Source organism: Camellia sinensis, chromosome 3, assembly GCF_055761805.1.
Source record: "Camellia sinensis isolate YWXY chromosome 3, ASM5576180v1, whole genome shotgun sequence".
NCBI classification, from domain to species: domain Eukaryota; kingdom Viridiplantae; phylum Streptophyta; class Magnoliopsida; order Ericales; family Theaceae; genus Camellia; species Camellia sinensis.
In genome coordinates, this window is record NC_138963.1 from 40,254,816 (window position 1) to 40,269,149 (window position 14,334).

At 32.9% G+C, this 14,334-nt stretch overlaps 1 long non-coding RNA gene across 1 annotated transcript; it reads right to left on the minus strand.

The window, feature by feature from the left end:
* Nucleotides 1-7,679: 7,679 nt before the first annotated feature.
* LOC114290438 (uncharacterized) lies at nucleotides 7,680-8,883 on the minus strand. The gene is made up of 2 exons (XR_003639005.2): nucleotides 8,598-8,883; nucleotides 7,680-8,090 (listed from the first exon to the last, which is right to left on the minus strand). It is a non-coding gene; the product is annotated as an uncharacterized LOC114290438 (long non-coding RNA).
* Nucleotides 8,884-14,334: the final 5,451 nt, after the last annotated feature.

Sequence of the window (14,334 nt, forward strand, 5' to 3'; positions counted from 1 at the left end):
CGAAATGTGGCACTACAAAAAAGTGTAGTTTCTGCCCTGGGAGTTCTCACCCATTCCACACGCTGTAAGTATTTCTTCTCTCTTATACCTTCCCTTGAACAAACCCATTTCCTACTCTCTACAAATTTGTTGTCTCCAGAAATTCATTTCTTACTTCTTCGTACGCTAAAACCGATGACCTTAGTGTATGCATTGTAGAAAGAATAAGCATCCTCATCTGAATTGAATTTCATTTGCAAAACATCAACCTTAGTAAGCATTCGTAAACTATCATAGGTTTGGGAAGGTAACCCTTCTTCTTTCCCATCGACAACATCATCCTTGCCATCCGGGGCAACTTGATTGTCAATTTTACTGTTGACCTCTTTCTGCCTACTACTTTCAGTTTCATCCATCATATCTACATAACAAATCGCATAGACAACAGATGTGCACGTAGACAACAGATGTGCAGATTTGGCATCAGTTAAATGCAAATAATAAAAAAGTACACTCGTAAATGCCATTATATAAATTAAAATCAAACAAATCAACAAAAAAACACACCCGCTAGTGCCCTCTTATAAATTAAAATCAAACAAATAAATAAGCACACCTGCCAATGCCCTGCTATCAATTCAAAGCAAATAAATTCAAAAATACACCAACAAGTACCCTACTATAAATTAAAATATAAAAAAGCACACCCGCTAGTGTTCTGCTTTCAATTATCAATTCTTAAAAGAAAACGAACAAATAAGCACATCCACCTGTGCTTTGCTATCAATTAAATGCAAATAATAAGAAAACACACCTTCAAGTACTCTACTATCAATTAAAATGAAACAAACAAATAAAAAAGCACATCCATCAGTGCCCTGCTATAAATTAAAATCAAACAAATAAATAAGCACACCCGCCAATGTTTTGCTATCAATTCAAAGGAAATAAATTCAAAAACACACCCGCCAGTGCTCTCCTTTCAATTATCAATTATTAAAACAAAATGAACAAATAAGCACACCCGCCAGTGCTCTGCTTTTAATTATCAATTGTTAAAAGAAAATAGAAAAAAGCACACCCGCCAGTGCTCTGCTTTCAATTATCAATTATTAAAACAAAATGAACAAATAAGCACACCCTAGTGCTCTGCTTTCAATTGTCAATTGTTAAAAGAAAATAGAAAAAAGCACACCCGCCAGTGCTCTGCTTTCAATTATCAATTGTTAAAAGAAAATAGAAAAAGCACACCCGCCAGTGCTCTGCTTTCAATTGTCAATTGTTAAAAGAAAATAGAAAAAAGCACACCCGCCAGTGCTCTGCTATAAATTATCAATTCTTAAAAGAAAATGAACAAATAAGCACACCCACCAGTGCTTTGCTATCAATTGAACGGAAATAATAAAAAAAACACCTGCAAGTACTCTACTATCAATTAAAATAAAAACAAATTAACAAAAAAGCACACCTGCCAGTGCACTGCTTTAAATTAATATCAAACAAATAAATAAGCACACCCGCCAGTGCCCTGCTATCAAATATTAATTATCAAAATCAAATGAGTGAATAAGCACACCCGCCAGTGCCCTGCTATTTATTGAAAGAAAATAAATAAATAAAGCACACTTGCAAGTATCCTATTATCAATTAAAATAAACAAATAAATAAAATGCACACTTGGCAGTGCCTTGCTATTAATTAAAAGTAAATAAATTAAAAAGCACATCTGCCAAAGCAACTGCTAGGGAGGGAGGGAGGGAGAGGTATAGCTTCACTTCTATGTTAAGATGTAGAAATTAAGGACCTGTGACAAACAACAACAGAACATCGAAACGGAGTTAGTAAAGAAGACAATACTTAAGGAGATTTATGATTATGGGGCGAAAAGGAAGGATCTATGTATGAAAAATATTATTTTGCACATCTTTTCACATTAACAAATTGCATAACCAATAATAGAGATGAAACTGTACTACCTTTATTCAAAGAATCAATAACCATTACATAAATAGTTAAACAAATGTATCGACACCAACCGATTAACCACTTAAAAGATAAAAAATAAAAGATCTAGAAAGAAAAAAAAAGTTTATTTGATTGGATGGACTATTAGATTATTTTTTTGATAACTCGGTAACCACATATTCCTAAATCTAGATTTTAGATTCAAAAGTTCAATAAGAGTGTGGGACACCTCTTAAACACCCACATATATTGCATATTGCATAATATTTTTTGATAAAATATTGTCAATTATTTAGGAATATACTTTAATTTATATCTCTATTTGTTTGAGAAGAAATGTTTACTTGCTAATGTAATTGTCTTCTTCTTCAAATATTATATAAAATTAGAGAATTTAATTGAGTTTTTGCACCCTTAATCTTGTCATATCTAGTGAACACAAGTATAAATGGAAAGAAGTAAAAGAGTTCATGTAACACATTTGTTAACCTAATGTCTATTTTAGTGCTTCGGATTGCAACATACAATTCTTATATTGAATGCACTCATGCCAATTGACAAAGAAGCCAGCTCACCACCCCTCACTATCCTATACAGGTACCTTCATTGGATCTTTACCAAAGTATTTAAAGATAGTTGCTTTCACTAGTATTATAATATATCATGAAAACAGTGACATTTGAAGAAATTTTTAGTATGTAGGACATAGTAGCAGAAGTGATGAGTGTGCATTGTCACTACCACTATTGCTATGAATAAAAAAAAACAATAAAGTTGTCTCCATTAACTTGGGAGCTTGCTCCATAGTGTTCACACTGAAAGTTCCATGAAAGCTCTTCTAAATCTTTCATTTTCATGGACAACCTTGTTCTTGGTAATATAAACTAGTTTTATAAGTGAAGAGATGATATAGGATCAGTATCTTCTACAACGAAGTAGAGACGACAGTGGACATAGGACATAATGATTTTGAAAAAAATTAGGATGCCTACGTGGTGGGCAAATTTTTAAAATATTTTTATTGTTTATGTATATGAATATAAATTTCGGGCATAGAAATATACGAGGCATCAATATATATGTACATGTATTTTTTTATTTTTTAACTTTTACCCTTCTTTGTTTCTGTATAGTTTAAAATAGAGAAAAAAACTAAGTTGCCAAATGAGACCGTAATATAAATATGAGGTTCAAGTACTAGTTCTTTCATAGGATTCCACACACAAGCACACAGTGCACCAAAATGTACAAGTTCTTTCATAGGATTCCACACACAAGCACACAGTGCACCAAAATCTACAATGGGAGCTAGGCTAACTGCTTTTGAGAATAGGTCTATAGTGGAGATGGAAATCAGAGTTTTTGTTACCCCGGCCCGACCTGACCGGTATCAAGAAATCATTATAATCAAATCAGGTGAAACCAAGAAAGTGAAGACCATGACTTTATGCTGCAAGGACACAAATCCTGAGAATCCAACCTTCTTAATGGTTTTCATGGATGGTACTTACACTGGGGTTTCTTTACTGGCATTCCAAGTGGTGAACTACGCAAAAATCATTGGCTATCTTGATGAAAATGGACTTCTCGTTTTGAAAGGCCTTACAATCGGATTACCTACTTTCTGCAAACTCAAGTTCTCTCTCCCTCTCCCTCATACACACACACGCCCAAAATTCTCATACAAAAATGTTTTTGACCTCTAAAATAGGAGCTCTTTCTCATTTGTCTTTTTTCCCATTATGATTTGTCTTTTTATTTTTTATTTTTTTTATTTTTTATCTTTACCCTTGCCAGATATGTAGAGCTCGATTTAGAACTCTGCACCTAGAGCTCTATATCACAGCTCATTCTCATATATGATTTACTTGTATAACAACATTTATACTATATTAGTTTGGAGTGATGTTAGCTAAGGTGACCATACTTGGGTGTTATCCGATGTCGGGTTACTAATCACATCATCAACAGTGAAATAAACGAAAAAGGTAAGAATTAGTATCAGATGTCATATCTTATAAAACTTAGATATGATAACCTGATGGATTCAATTTTTTTTTTTTTTTGGGGTGGGGGGGGGGGGGGGGATTGGCACCGGGGTGTTCAGATCAAAGCAATGGATGGAACTTTTTTTCATCATCATTATGTATTGCATCTATAATATCTCAGCCTGGTTTAATTTGACATTGATGATTTTTTATTTTGTTGAATTGTTTAGTGGCTGTGGCTTATCTCTGAAGAAATAGAATGGAGGGGCAAAGGAGAAATCTGTGAATTGATTACCAGTAATTGGTACTTCATTCTAACGTTTTCTTTTCCTTTATCTCATTTTTCCACTTTTTCTAGCAAGTCAATTATATTTGTCAAAGTTAGTTGAGCCTAATTGATTCCATAAATACTTTGTGAGATTATCATGAATCGATTAGATCAAAGATTTATGTTAAATATATATATATATATATATATATAAGTGGATTGTTTGGTTAAGGTGTTTGCTCAGGATTGATTTACAGTCTGCGCCAACTTATTTGGAATGTATCTTTATTTTGTGAAGTTTTCTCCTTAATCTTTATTGACTTTTGCATTGAGTTAATTAAGTTTTCTTCTATTAATCAATATATATATAAACTAAGTGTTCTATTAATCAATATATATAAACTAAGTGTTCAATTAATTAATATATATAAACTAAGTGTTCATTTGATTTTCTTACCATTAGTTACAAATGTTGTTGGGCTTACATTAATAGATACATATACGAAATCCTAGAATCTATGTATGCTCTAGAACGGCCGCGGGGCGGGGGGGGGGGGGGAGTTCATTATGTCAGTACTCAAATATATATAAACTAAGTGTTCTATTAATCAATATATATAAACTAAGTGTTCTATTAATCAATATATATAAACTAAGTGTTCATTTGATTTTCTTACCATTAGTTACAAATGTTGTTGGGCTTACATTAATAGATACACATATGAAATCCTAGAATCTATGTAGGTTCTAGAACGCCAGCGGCGCCGGGGGGGAGGGAGGGGAGTTCATTATGTCAGTACTCAAATAATTGTAAAAAATAGTTGTCACCATACATTTTAATTTTCAGTCGTTGAGTTTTAAGAAAAGTAAATTCAAATTATTGATTTTGAAATATGACCAAAGACCATTTTTATTAAAAAGAAAGTCACTACAATGAATCGTGATGAACACCACGTTGGGTTATAACTAAATAACTAAATATCACAATGGGTTGTGACCAACTTTGATTTGACAATTGGTTAGCTTGCACTCCAATGACAATTTGTTTTGACAATTCTCTTTTGATAAAAAAACAAAAGAAGCATACAATAAACTTAGCCCAATTCATTTGTCATTGCACATTCTGATCCTATTTTCATAGAAAGCATCATTTTTCACATGAACATGTTCGACAGAAATGAATAAAATTGAAGTTTATTCCGTTTGATTACACATCAGATTTCACAAACTCAACCAAAATTTCAAGATATATCTATATATATGGAGTCAAAACAACTACCTAATCAAACAAACATTACAAACAAAAGCTATTAATATCATCTTTTCCTAAATTTAGAATCCAACCACTCCAAGTGAGTTCACAAACGTGAAAACGACATTTTGAAGAATGGGAAGCAAGAATCGATACAGGAAATAGGGGTTAACAAAAGGGGATTTCGAAGAATGGAATCAAAACAACTACCAAAGCAAACAAACATAAAAAAACCTAAACCTAATATTTTCCTATTTTTATAAACCAACCCAGTGAGTTCACAAACGTGAAAGGGGCAGTTTCAAAGAAAGGGATTGTGGTCTAGGGTTTCATAGAATGGATATGGAGAAAGGGGGAGAGAAAAAAGTGGCAGAGAGAGAGAGAGAGAGAGAGAGAGAGAGAGAGAGACATACCTTTAGGCGAAGTCGAGGGTAGGTCGTGTTCGCAGGGATGGTCTTCGAGGGCAAAGAAGAGTGTCTATGTGCTATCTCAAAAACAGAGGGGCTTTGGGAAAAAAACTGAAGAAATTTGAAAAAAGGGTAACCGGTTGAAGAGGTTCTCACGATTCCTAATCAAATTATTCAGTGACTGAGATTAATTTGTAAAAATCTAATGGCTTAAAATAAATGTGTATATGATGTGCACATCTTATTGAGGTGCACATCTTAACAACTCCCTTAAAAAAAATATAATAACTTTCTTTTCATCTTCCTTATTCAAGAAAAAAAGAGAAAAATTTAGATTCTTTCATTTTATTTATTCATTTTTTATAATTTTTTTTCACAATTCAAAATTCAATCATGACTTTAATTATTTATTCTCATAATTTTGGTAAAATATGCAAATTGAAGTTGTCATCGACAAATTTAATCAATGAGTGGTTCCTTGTACCGGGTAACCTCAGGTTGTGGATGTTGAGGGTCCATAGCATAAGATTCACATGGTTTATTGTTTTTAATGTAATTTGGTAGATGGGAAAGTTCAAACTAAAAAACAAACAAACAAATAAATAAATAGGGTTAGTTTGATTTTTTAGTGACTTTTTAGTTAAATATGAGGTACAAAAATTAAAGTGTTTTGGAATGATTTTATGAAAATAAGTCTAAAAAAGTAAAGAGAAGAGAATGAATATTTGCTTTTTTCTTTTAATATGAATTTTTAGTTTTTTAGTGATTTTTTGAATTTTTGACTAAAATTCTAACTTGCCAAACATCCCTTAGAAACAAACCATGAGTCTGTTTTGTTGTATTTTTATTTTTATTTTTTTGTTTTCAATTTTTTAGAAACACAAAAACTTGTATGATGACCTATTTCTGAAATATGTTCTTGGAATTTTTTTTTTTTTTTTCCTGAAAACACCCAAAAGTTATTTTTCAATTTTCGAAAACTATTTTTGCAAAAAAAATATGAAAATAAATAAAGAGTCGAGTATTTTCAAACTTTTTATTATTTTATTTTGGAAGACATGAAAAACAAAAATAAATAAAAAATATAATTAAAATTTGATTGGTCCTTTAGAGTTAATTATTGCGTACTTCCGAAATATCGTGTAACTAGATGCTTACTACCCAATAAACGTAGTGTAACGTTCATATGCTAGACAACACTTTTGTTAGTTAAAGGAAAAATAATTATTTACTTAAAGCATCTTCAATGGAGCTTTCAAAATACTTACTAAAGCTATAATTTAATAAAAGTGGGTCTTTAATGACCTGCTATTTTATTTGTCAAAGATAGCATATGCTATATCTGTTCTCAAATTTGACAAGTAGAATAGCAACGGCCAAACATGCCACATCACCAAATATAAACATATTTGTGACTCTAAATCCAGTTAAAGAAACAGAATTGAAACAGTAAAAACCAAGTAATTTTTCAAATTTAATTTTTCTATTCTCATAATTTTTTTTAAACCTTATTTCTAAAGACATTTGTTTAACTTTTTACTTACCCAAAAAAATTTGTTTAACTTTTTATGTGTTAATATTGTTTTGGGATTCACTCAATTATTTATTATTATTATTATTATTTTCCAATTCAGCATTGGCACATTATATAATTTATGTTGACCATATTTGGTATCGTGCTTTAAATAACATTATTTATATCTATTGTGATATGCATGGTTTTAAATAAATAATTAACAATTAATTTTAATAATTTATGCTGGCCATATTTGATATTGTGCTTTAGATAACACTATTCATATGTGTTATGTGGACCTTGTCAAATGATGTAATTAGTATTATGTAAGATGTCACATTATATATGGTTATGCTACGTAGCTCAAATTTTGTGGCTCAAAAGTGGCTCAAATGGCCAAAACGACGTCGTTTTGAGTACAGAACAACATAAAAATGGCCAAAACGATGTTGTTTTGGCCATTTGAACCACTTTTGAGTCACAAAATTTGAGTTACGAGACATTGTCCCATAATATAATATCAAAATATGATAATTCTAACATTACTTAATTTAAAAATGCATAATGCTTTGTAGCTCGAAATCCAGCTGCTCGGATGGCCCGAAATCTGAATTATATTCTCTCTCCTCTCCTCTGACTCCAAACCAAACCATTCCGCTGATCCAGGTCCCTCTCTACTCATACGGTAACGACGACGCCCGGATCCCTCTCATCCCTGCACAGATGAACAACCAAATTTTTCTGAACCAGTTTAAGTTCACTGAAATTATTTCAACATTTTTCTGAACAGATGAACAAGAAGTTCAATTTTCTGAACAACAGATGAACAACAAGTTTAATTTTTTGAACAACAGATGAACAATAAGTCTAATTTTCTAGACAACAGTTGAACAAGTTCAGCATTTTCTGTTCTTTGAAATTAGTTTGTCTTCTCTGATTGATATTATGGAAATTTCAAACATGAAGATTGAAATTAGTTCATCTTGTTGATTGCAACAAAACATGAATTTCAGAACACGAAATTAGTATATAAATTTTCCAAAACACCTAATCTAAAACCAAATTTCAATTGCATGAAATTAGTATATAATTTTCCAAAACACCCAATCTGCAACCAAATTTCAATCACATGAAGTATATAAATTTTCCAAAACACCCAATCTGAAACCAAATTTCAATCACCCAATCTGAAAATCAATCCAATAGTTGCAATCACAGCCACCAGCAGCAGCACCGGCAGCACTCTTGGGCCATACACAGCAACAATGGCACACACAGCAGCATCGGCAGAGGACGCAGCCTGGTTGGCGACACACAGGACGGCTCCTCTCTCTACGTCGTCGTCGTCTTCGTCTCCTTTCTCTCTACACTCTGTTCTTTCTTTCTTTTTTTTTCCTCCAAATGAAATGTGTGGCTGAGCTGAGCATTATACGAGATGTGAGTGTACAAAGAAATTGGAGGTGTACAAAAAAATCGGGCCATTCGAGCCGTTGAAATTTTGAGCTATAAAGCGGTACTCTTTAAAAATAGGAAAATGTTTGAGGGCCCTAATTTCTGTGGCTCAAATGGCTCAAATTTGCTAAAACGACGTCGTTTTGGCAATTTTGATGTTGTTTTGTACTCAAAACGACGTCGTTTTGGCAAATTCGAGCCATTTGAGCCACAAATATTAGGGCCCTCTATCATTGTTGTTAAAAATATAGATGATCCAAATTCAATTTTTATAGACAAATATAAGTAAGTGAGTTTAGGGGTTTAGCAAAATGGTGGTGACAAGTCAAGGGCAATTGACAAAGAAAAGTTAAGATGTCTAGCAGGAGAAAGGTTGAATGATTGGGGTCATGAAAGTTACAAGGTGGATAAAAGAGAAGAACAAGGAAATAGCCAAATGTGAGTTGCCAAAGTTAGCGAGTGTGAGAAAATTTAGAAGTTGTACTTGGTAGGTAAACAGTGGCAGAGCCACATGGGGATTAGGGGAGTCACGTGCCCCTCTTGGATTTTTCAATTTTTTTTTTTAACCATATGTATATAAATAAAATTTTAAACAAAAATAATATTTAGAATACAATATCAAGGAAAATTTTAAATTTATGAAAACAATAGTGATTGTTTTATTGAAAATGAAGTGAGTACAACAATTATATTTTTATGTATGAAAATTTTGTGAAAAAATCTCAATATAAAGGTAATATCCATCATTATTGATATGCAAATATAATTAATCTCACTACATATATGTAAAAATTACTAGATTGTTAGTTATATTTGCATGTGAAGTTCATCCTTCATATGTTGTTTTACTATTGGTTGGTGACATCATATGTCAATAATGACGTGATATCACTATTATATGAAATTTTTACTCAAATTTTGTAAAAATTTGATTTATCTTACCATTATATAATTTATTTTATGACTTAAATATATGACTTTTTTACATTGTTCATGATACACTAGTTACACGCCATACTTTCTTTTCGATTTTACTCGAAGTTAATTGTAAAATTTTATGTGAAATACTTTTGTAACAATGTTTTTAATTTTTTGTACTTAATATTAATTCAAAAATTATTATTATCTTCTTTTTGTTGGTTGTGAAAAAAAAGAAGAAGCTGTAATTAATAAATGCCCCTCATGATTTAATTTCCTGGCTCCGCCACTGTAGGTAAATGTTGATTTTAGAAAGGATAAGATGATAAGGATCACTGGTAGTACATTGTTTGTCATTTTTATTATGTTATTCAATTTTTTTTAATTTAAACAAATTTTGTTAGATTGAGTTTCACAAAAAAAAAGAAAGAAAAAGAAGAAGTAATTATTATATATATACACATAGTTTACTCAGGGTTGGCCTTGGGTTAAGGCCACTAAGGCTTGTGTCTTTTGTCCCAAAATTTGACCAAAAAATAGGGCGTTCAAATTCATTAGAAGTATACTCAAAATTTAAATAGACCCAATTTGTTTTTGTTGATTTAGGGCCAGTCTCAAGGATTCCAAAAAATTCTATTAGGCCCAATTAAGAAAAATATTTAATAACAAATGTGGTTAGGTCCAATTGAAAAAAATACTAAAAACATATGCAAGTATAGTTGGCCCAAATAATAGAATAAATAATTTTGCTCTAATTTTTCTCTTATAAACTATCAAATTTTAATGGAATAAATAATTTTACCCTAATTTTTTTACCCTATGTCTTTATCATATTTTAATTGAATAAAGTTTTCCTAATTTTTTTGCTATCAGATATCAGATAGTGAGCGGATTTTGTGTTTTGTGTGGAAAATTAATTATAATCATGTTTCCTTTTCATTTATATTTGCTTCACACTGCTAGTGAAGAAAAAGAAAAATTATTATCCCACTTTTCAATTTAACACAATGTGAAATCATTTATGTTTGCTTCACATTGTTAGAACATTTCATTAATTAGATTTATTGATTAATTAGTTGTTTTGTTGATTTGAACTATACCTTTTTGTAACTTTTTTTTTTTTTACTTTGGAATGAATCGGCGGTTAATATTTTTATTTTTATAATATTTTATAATATTTATAATAAAAAAAAAATATTTCAATATTTTTATGAATATAGGATGCACATTGGCAAATTAAAAATCATCTCGATGTTAAAAATATTTCAAATCAACAATAAAAATATTTTTATAAAAATAGTTGATTTGAACTATACCTTTTTTTTTTATTTTTATGAATATAGGATGCACATTGGCAAATTAATTTTTATTTTTATTTTTTTTACTTCTCAATTTGCCATCAGTTTCGGAAATTTTAATCCTTAACTTGAAATTTTGGTGAAGTTTAATTACTCGAAGATATTGAAATTTTGGAATTCATATGCATTATATATCAACTCGATGTTATTATTAAAAAAATATAAACTTTACAAAAACTAAAAATTAAAAATAAAATAGAAAATGAAGACCTGAAGTGTCGGGGTATTTTGGTTGGAAATTCGTCTTCTAAATTTTACGGAAAGGAAGTTCTGAAAAAAGTTTTGATTTATATTAGGAGAAAATTTTACTATTACCCAATGTGCATCCTATGATTGGCCGTTACAAAATTCAAAATTCACATTATTTTTTATATATTTGTTTGAACATATAAAATAAACTAAAATTCTTATTCGATTTTGCTATGCCAACTAGCAATAAAGTCCTTTCTTAAAAAAAAAAAAAAAAACTAGCAATAAAGCCCATGCTATACACAAAATGAAAATTTTATATTTTTTAATTTATCGTATATATTTGAACTTTAGAAAGCAATTTTTATTAAAATAAAAAGGATAAATTACACTGACCTCCCCTGAGGTTTACCTTAATTCCAGGGATCTCCCTTGTAGTTCAAAAAATAACACTGACCTTCACTACTTTTGAAAATAATATACAGATTCCCCCTTCTCGTTAAAAGAGTCTTAACGACGTTAACTTGATAGTAAAATTGACCATAATACCCCTCTCATTCATTCTTATATATATAGAGAGAATATATATATATATATATAAACACATACATATCCTATATATATATATATATCACTGTACCCATTCTATCTCTCTTCCCTATCATTCTCTGTGTGCTTTTCTTCTCTCTTTCTCTCTCCCTCTCTCTGCATGTGCAGGTTAGCGATTTGGGTTGAGAGTGGTCCAGCAAGCTGGAGGTGAGGGATGCGGAGCTCACTGACTCGACTGTTGTAACAAGCGACACTGCGCCAGTCGTTGGGAGCTGAGGGCGTGGAGGAGTCCCAATCGTTGAGGGAGCCGAAAGGGTCGTGGAGGTTGAGCTTGAAGGAAGTCAGGGCTTCAATCTTGGCTAGGATTTTAGGGCTGGGCTTGAAGGAAGTCAGGGCTTCGATCTTTACCTCTTTATCTCTAACTATTTATTTTTGTTGGGAACGATGTAATAATAGGTGTACGAAGAACTTAGAAGAATACAGTGAGGGGATTATAGAAACCCTAAAATAAGAGAAAAAATAGAGAGGGCCAGATTTGAAAATGCTGTAATGAGTAAAAGTCTTCTTTCAGAGGCTTCTGGGGAAGGGAAAAAAAAGAAAGTGCCAGATTTGAAAAGGCTGTAATGAGGAGAACCCCCTTTGGGATTTTTTATGGAAACAGAGAAAAGTCCTAAATGTAATAATAAGTAAAACCCAGATGAAGAATTTTGTAAATTTTTGTTGGAAACAATGTAAAGGGAGATGTGTGAAGAACTTAGAAGAACAGAGTGGCCCAGATTATAAAAACCCTAAAATGAGAGAAAAACAAAGAGGGCCTGATTTGAAATGCTGCAATGAACAAACCTAGATTGGGATTTTGTCTGCAAATAGAGGGGGCAAGTACTTAAATGTAACAATGAGTATAACCCAAATGAAGAATTTTGTAAATTTGCCTCTTCCTTAATCTCCATCTCTCTCTAAATCTCTCTCTCTCTCTCTATATATATATATATATATATTTGTTGTGTTTGTGTTTGGGTTTGGGTTTGGGTTTGTGTTTGTGTTTGTGTTTGTGTTTGGTGAGAGGGTAATTTTTGGGAAAAATTGGGCCGAGCTGCGAGATTGGGCTTTGTGGCTCAAAGTGTGAAGGACTAAGTAAAAAGGCCGTAATGATTACTCTGGCCCAATAAAAATGCAAAAGGGTTACTCCGGCCCAGGAGAGGCAAGGTTACTCCGGCCTAGGAGAAACAAAGTTACTCCGGCCAGGGAGGTAAAATTACTTCGGCTCAGGAATTATAAAGATACTTCGGTCTAGGAACGATTTAGAGTTATGCCGGTCTTGGAGTCATACCGGCCGAAAGTCATTGGTTCGGTCTAAGACCGTACCATTGGTTGTACATGAGAAAACCGAGATAAGGATAGAGTTAAGGGTGGAACCGAACTAGGAATAGTTCGGTTTACTCATTGGCTCTGCATAGCCAAGCTTATTTCGGTCATATAGCAGTTCGGCCAAAGTAAAAATCATCCCACTTGGTTTAAGCAGTGGGGGGAGGGGTGTAAAAGGATAAGCATTATCCTTAGGAGTATGAATGCTAGGAGGACTCTGCATGGAGGAATAAAAGTCCTACTAGGATTGTGCCACAGGAAACTTATAAAAGCTCATAAACATCACCTTGGAGGAGGTAATTGAACAGAACACAATTTTTTTTCTGAGAACATAGAGCTTTGTCTATTTGTCAAGTTTTCTGACTTAGGCATCGGAGAGGTTTCCGGCACACACCCGCCGACTAGCTCACGTTTGTGTTTTCAGGTGAGAAAGCGACGTCGTACGGAGGAGCGTGGACTTGGTCAACAGGATTATACGAGAAGACGTATTTCTTTCCCGTACAATTGGCGCCGTCTGTGGGAAGAACAGACAGGAACAAAAAACCTCTTGACTAAGCTTCTCCTTTTCTTAATCAATGGCACACATTGAAGAACTACCGCAGTACGCCGTCGACGGGCTGACTCCAGAAGAGGGCGCAAGACGTGAAGGATTACCTTCTGTCCCTCCCATAGCGGACTTGGAGCCCCAAAGACATACCTCCAGGAGGGATGCTAGGGGGAGACGGACTCACAGCCCCCGACAGTCCCATTCTCAAAGTCCCGACAGACAAAGACGGAGGATTGACCCTCAAGCTCTGGAAGATCGCGTAAAAGAACAAGATGAATTGATAAAGAAGATGGCGGCGGACATGGAAGCCTTGAAGCGCCAGATGAAGAAAAAAGAAGTGGCGACAGGAGAGGGGCGCAAAAACAAGACGCCCCCTCGCCACTCAGAAAATCGTAGTAGGAATACTACACCCTCACAAGGAGAGAGCAAAAGCCTCAGGACAGGTGACACTCAATCCTTGTCTTCCAGAACTCGTCACTCTAGGTCTAAAAGGACGAGATCTGAGAGATCATACACTGAAGGAAGCACGTATTGGCCTTCACATTCACACCAAACCAGATCTAGACAGACAGAGCTGCCCA